This window comes from Mesocricetus auratus, unplaced genomic scaffold, assembly GCF_017639785.1.
Source record: "Mesocricetus auratus isolate SY011 unplaced genomic scaffold, BCM_Maur_2.0 Super-Scaffold_100018, whole genome shotgun sequence".
NCBI lineage: Eukaryota > Metazoa > Chordata > Mammalia > Rodentia > Cricetidae > Mesocricetus > Mesocricetus auratus.
In genome coordinates this window covers 36,444,582-36,450,345 of record NW_024429199.1, presented here as the reverse complement: position 1 = coordinate 36,450,345, position 5,764 = coordinate 36,444,582, and positions in this window count along the sequence as shown.

Genomic DNA, 5,764 nt, shown 5'->3' with positions numbered 1-5,764 from the left:
CCTCCTTGATTTTCTCGTGGCCTCTGGCCATGGTTTTTCCAAGTTTAACCACCTCGCCAGAGTCCCAGCCGTTGCCTTCTTCCTGAGCTCTTATTAAAATCATATCCCGACTGTTGCAAATCCAAACAGGATTTTTTTTTTTGTCTGTAGTGAATGCTCTATTGTTACCATTCTGGACTTCATGTGAGGAGAGCTGGAATCCAGTCCCCACCACCAGCAGCGTGTAAGGTCACCAGGCACTTTGCAGGATGTCAACCCCAACCTCAGTCTGACCCTCATGGCCACACCCCACAGGGAAGTAGTGACACAGGAAAGAGCACAGATGCTCTGCTTCTCCCACTTGAGGAACGGCATCTTTCCCCAGCAGCCCGTTTGGTTCCTGGAAGACACAGCGCCTGCTCTGTCCCCTGTGTCAGGCTGCTATTTTCCCGTCTCCCTTATCCCTCCCTTGGACTCTTGTCTCGGGAAACACTTCCTCTTCCCTGTCTAGAATCATTTCTCTCTCACGTCTGTAAGCGTCTGCGAGCCACCTCACATCCCGATGACCGCGTGCTTCCCGAGTGGCCTCTCTTGGCCTTCCGCTTCTTTGCTTTCTTTGCATTGGGGAAGTGAGAAGAGAGTGGGTGCAGATGGGAAGCTGAGTGTGGGTCCATGGTGCCAAACGCCTCACAAGAGGGTTTCCTGGGGGAAGGTTCCAGACAATTTGCCTGTGGCTGGGGACAAAGTCTCCAGGCTAGTTTAGGGGACTGGAATCAGACTTGGGAAACTTTCCCAGATGTTCCATAGCCTCTATCTCAGACAGAGCATAGATGGTACTTGAAGCTGAGGCTCTCTCTCTCTCTGTCTGTCTGTCTGTCTCTCTCTCTCTGTCTCTCTGTCTCTCTCTCTCTGTCTCTCTCTCTCTGTCTCTCTCTCTCTTGCTCTCTGTCTCTGTCTCTCTCATACACACACACACACACACACACACACGCATACACACACTCACAGTCATATATGTAAGCATGTATATGGACACCAAAGGTTGCTATTGAGTGTCTTTTCAATCACTGAACCTGAAGATCACCAACTAGGGAGACCTTCTAACCAGCCATCCCCAGGGTCTCCACGATTGTGCACCAAGCGCTTTACCTACTGAATCAGTCCCCCAGCTCCCGAGGTCAAGCCAGCCTCGCCCTGTCCTTTCTAGCAAACCCTTCACAGTCTCTATCATGGCTGCAGCACACAAGGAAACGCGGAGGATCATCAGAGACGCATGGACATCTAAGAACTAGCAGAGCTGGGGTGACACACCGTTTTCACCCTGAGTTAACGGACTGGACAGCACTGCTGTGGCAGCTGTCACTCCTGAGCTATACACAGGTCACAGCCACCTTCATAGAAAGCAGGTTGTGTGTGAAAAAAATGATTGGGGGGAGTATTTTCTTTAATGTAAAGCAAAAATGTCCCACCCTCATGATTTAGTCCCACTACCAGAAGGATGCTCAATCTTTTAACTTCTTTAGGCTACGCTATCATCTACAAAGGCTGCTCCCGGAGCCTGGAAATCAAACTCAAAGCAAACAAACAAACAGACCTCATAAATTTTAAGCCCTTTTATACAGTTGTGTTCAGCTGTATTTATAGCTGTCCTGGGCTGCTTGGAGCCCACAGACCACAGCTTGGACGCTCCTAGGAGAGCTACCCAGGGTACTGTACTAACAAACACGCTCAGGCCTTGCTGACCTGCAAGAAGAGGGTGGTGGGTGTGGCGTGGGAAAGAAGGGGGGTGGGTGTGGTGTGGGAAAGAAGAGTGGCTCAAGACTTGGGGGCCGCTGGGCCTTACAGCTTCTAGAACGAGAGAGAGAAGGAAGGCCTTGTGTGCCTAAGCGGGTGAGTCTAAGTGCATCTCTGCCGGCCCATCTCTCAGGTATTTTGACCCCTCCTGGTCCTGATTATCCTACCTTATCTTGTAGGCTCAATGGGAAAGAAGAGAAGAGAGAGCCTAGGGAGAAACGACTCAAGAAAGAAGGGAGCAAATCGCCCTCAGCTCACTGGAGGAGGGCTTACTGATTTTGAAAGAGTACCTGCCTCCTGTGACAGACCCTCGAGTTGGCACAACGTGACTGAGGATGATTATATGTGGATTAAATGTGGAGACACAGACAGAAGACTGGGAATATTGTCCTGACTCCATAGCTGCCAGTTGTCATTAAATTGCATGCAGTGCGGTCTCTATATTTCCCTCTGGGAAGAACTTCTGTGGCAGCTCAATGCTGTATGTTCCTGAGGATTCCATGTTGTCCCTACGAATGTCAGAACTCCTCCCCTTTGGTATGAAGATAGAACACGTGACTAATCAGGTAATAGAGGCACTGCAGACCTGACTGAGCACAGTAAGTCTAGAAGGAATCCTGACAGTCTTCTGGCTTCTGTATTGAATTCAAATCACAGAGCCAAGCGAAGGTGAGGGAGGAAAGGCGGTGTTTGGCGGCGGGGGTGGGGTTGCCGGACATGGACATCATTCACCATTCACAACAGCAAACCTGCAGAGTCAGTGTAGGTGACAAAGAAGTACTACTCAGCCAGAAAGGACAAAATTACATCATTGGCAGGAACATGGTAGAATCGGAGATCACCCTGCTAAGCAAAACAAGCCAGTGTCACAAAGATAAGTCTCCTACATGAAGGGGGAGAGTGGGGAGGGGCAGTGGGGAGAAGAGTAATGGAGGAGGGATGCGATCAGAACCCATTATATGAGCATGTGGGAGTGTCATAATGAACCCATTTTGCCTTGTACAATTAACCCACGCTATAACAGGAAGGAAAGGAGAGAGAAGAGACATCTTGAAACAAAACAAAACAGAAAAAGATGAGTGCCGTGTGGACTTCTTGCTTCATATTCATGCCCTCTGACCTCTCCACCCACCTTTCCTTCTGGTATCATCTTGGGCTGTACCCGGGAATAATCCAGGCCTTGTTCTTTAAGCTCCGGAGTTCCCCCTTCCCAGAGAGAAGCGCAGGTGTGGCGGTGAGAGTTTATCTGATTCTGGCCATGGAATCTGGCAGGAATGCCTGGTGTACGGGACCACTTGGCAGTGTTTACATTTTCATAGAGAAAAGCATTAACTGAGATTATGGGAGAATGCGGTGCGTATTTTAGCTTGCAGGCCCTTTCATTCTCCAGTAGTGTTTCAGGAAACCAGAGCTAGGGTGTAGGGAATTGATGACTCAGGGAGAGCCATCTCCTCCACGCGTGTTAGGATTTTAAACAAGACAACCAGAGGTGGATAGTCCACCCTCCCCACAGAGCTTGTTCCTAACTGCTGGGTAATCCTCATGGCTTCTCTCATAGCTAAACTGTGAGTGCTGTTCCTCAGTGGAAACAGAGTCAGTTGGCGACTGCTCCAGACACAGAGCGAAGAACTCCCCAGGGGGTAGCTCACTGGAGCAGCCGTCACAGCACAGCTCTGTGACCCTCCTTCCGGGATTTGTCTGGGGCCTTGCACCTCAGAAAAGCCAGGGCCACCAAACCTGCACCTGTTTTACGACACCGCTGCTTGTGTGGCAAACCCTGTGTTTAACTTGGGTGAGCGTCAGACCATTCCGACTAGGAGCCTGTGCGAAGGGTCCACATGTGAACCCTGTGTCACTCACAGTTCTTTACTCTTTCCAATGGAGCCAACAAAGTCACTGCCATGTGGACACAAAGGCCATGCCAGGGCTTAAAATGAACTATTTATCCACCTACTAAAGCCAGTTATTCTCATGGGCAGGGCTAACACCCAGAACTTCTGGATCCAAATTCTAAACACTCCCATTGCATTATCCAGTGTTTTCCAGAGCATGTGAAAATACAAAGATGGGTTTAATTTCGGAATGGATTCTGGAATATCTCTTCACAGTGTGTGCAATATGCATCTAATCTAGACCGTCTGGCCAATACAACAAAAACCATGAGTCTAAATGCACTGTATGCTTATTGGGATGATTTGTCAGTTTTTCTTCTTCAATCTCTGTGTTACCCACGTCTTTTCAAGGGAGACCTTTGGAGAGGAAGTGGTTCTAATCAAAACCAATGTTTCCTGAGCATCTGTACCAAGGAGCTGTTGGGATTAACTCAAGGGTGCTGCTGTCTCCATTGTATAAGTAAGGGAAGAGAGGTGCAGAGACCAAGAGTTTAGCCAAGCTCAGCTAGCAAGATGCAGAGCAAAGCATGGATCCAGGCAGTTTGTTGTGTGAGCCCAGAGCCTACAGCCTCAACATGGTATCACATTTTAGCTCACAGACACCAGTTGGTTAGGGTTAGCTCTGGGAAGGGAAAGTATTTGATGGTAATTACATGCATGGTTTTGTTTGTTTGTTTGTAGTAAATGTACTATGGAGTCTTAAGCACACATACAGCTTCAAAGAAAGTTCCAGCATGCAAAGGATCACTACAGGCTGCATCCTAAGGTCCCTGGGGCTTTTATGCCTTCTCTCCTCTAACATCTAGCATGGAGACCTGCAAGAAATGGAGATATCCTGAGACTGTGTGCTAAAGGGCTTCGCCTGTTTGCTGACGAAACCATAAACAAGGTGAAGGTGTAGAGAGGAGCTCCTTCCATCGTTCACAGAAGAAAAAACTGTTCTGTTAATGTTAAGAAATGCAGCTCAGGGGGCTGGAGAGATGGCTCAATGGTTAATAGCATTTGCTACTCTGACAGAGGACCCGGGTTTAGTTCCTGGAGTCTGTAACTCCAGTCCCAGAGGACCCAACTCCCTTTTCTGGCCTTCTCCAACAGTGCACACACATGCTGCATATGTATGCATTCAAAACATCCATACCCATGAAGATAGATAGATAGACAGGTAGATAGATAGATAGATAGATAGGTAAATATAGAGATAGATTTTTAAAAATTTAAAAAGAAGTGAGCTTTCATTCCTTCTACTCCTTCAGGTCCCCCGCAAGGAAACTGATGGTCAAGTCAGATGCTAGACACTGACGATACAGTCCCCTGCACTGTTCTGTTTGTTTCTCTTGGACCTCTGCTCTACCTACTATCCCTCACCTGTATGTCATCACACATTTCTGACTGTGTTCCAGAAGTAGGCCTGGTTCTGTCACTGGTCAATGACTCCACCAACTCCTGCTCTTCCTAGGGTCTTGGTGTCCCACCCTGGGTAAGCTGCCCTTCCTGTTCCCAGTGTTCTGAGCTGCAGGAAACGGAGATGCCCTGAGACTGTGCGCTAAAGAGCCTCATCTGTTTGCTAAGGAAACTATAAACACGGTGAAGGTGTAAAGAGGAGCTCACAGAAGAGAAACTGTGACCTGTGTTAGACCAAAGGAGTCTTTCCCATCTTGTTACCGTTCTTGTCTGATAAATATTTGGAAAGTGCTAGTGTGTTGTAGTTCAAAGCGAAGGTACTAAACAAGTTACCCTCCAGCTGAGAACTTAATTAGCAGAATTATTAGCATCACATGTCGATAGCATGATGGGGCCCCGAAGGGAGAGGAGGACACTCCCATCTTGGGAACAGAAGGAATTTCTTGATCTTATAGTGTTTTCCCTGGTGGGGGGCTTCTAGCCATATGTCTTAGTCTGTGTGTTGGGGGGTCAGGGAGTCGCTGGATGGGATGTGGTCAGTTTCTTTATTGGACCATCAGGCAAAGAATCACAGCTTTCTTCACAGAGTTCAACAAATGCAGCATAAACAGAAGCAACACATCTTTACATCACTAAACAAATATTCCACAGCATAAACAAAAGTAACACACCTTAAAAATAATATTCTTGGTCATATG